Source organism: Triticum dicoccoides, chromosome 2B, assembly GCF_002162155.2.
Source record: "Triticum dicoccoides isolate Atlit2015 ecotype Zavitan chromosome 2B, WEW_v2.0, whole genome shotgun sequence".
NCBI lineage: Eukaryota > Viridiplantae > Streptophyta > Magnoliopsida > Poales > Poaceae > Triticum > Triticum dicoccoides.
This window is the reverse complement of record NC_041383.1, coordinates 108,102,560-108,103,233: the sequence shown is the minus strand read 5'-3', so window position 1 is coordinate 108,103,233 and position 674 is coordinate 108,102,560.

Here is a 674-nt window from a genome sequence, read left to right as displayed (position 1 = left end):
CTGGCGACTTACCGTCTTAAAGCCAGGCCGGGTTAATAAACACCAGTGATTTATAATTAGGCTTTATTCAACCTGTTTTTGCATACAACAAGTTTAAAGTGTCCTGGCGGTTTACCGCCGGATGGGTCATAATGCCCAACATATAACCCGGGTTTATAACTGTAACGCCCGGATGATCTTGCTACAGTAATCCCATGCTAATCATGGCACGTCATCCCGATTACTGTTGCTATCCTCGCAATAATTCGAAACCGTTCAAATTCAAAATTTAAATTAATGATAACAATAAAGTTTTCAAAAATTAAAATAAAAATGTTTGGTTTGCACTAAATATTACAAATGTAATTATGGTGCAACAAACCCATTTTTATAAAATGTGTAAATAATTTAAAATGAGTTAAAACAGAAAATAAAATAAATAAAAGAAAAGAGATAAAACAGAAAAACAAAAGATAAAAAAAATAGAAGAGAAACCCCCCGGGCTTCGGCCCAGCTGACCACAGGCCCAACTGGGCCAAACCCCCGAAACCCTAACCATCCACCACTCGCGCCCCCCACTCCCCCTCGATCCCCTTCTCCCCCCCCACCGATCCGGATCGGGATCGGCCCCGATCCCGTCGACCCCGACGCCGGCGCCCCACCCCCTCCCGACGCCGCCCCGTCCTTCCCCCCCC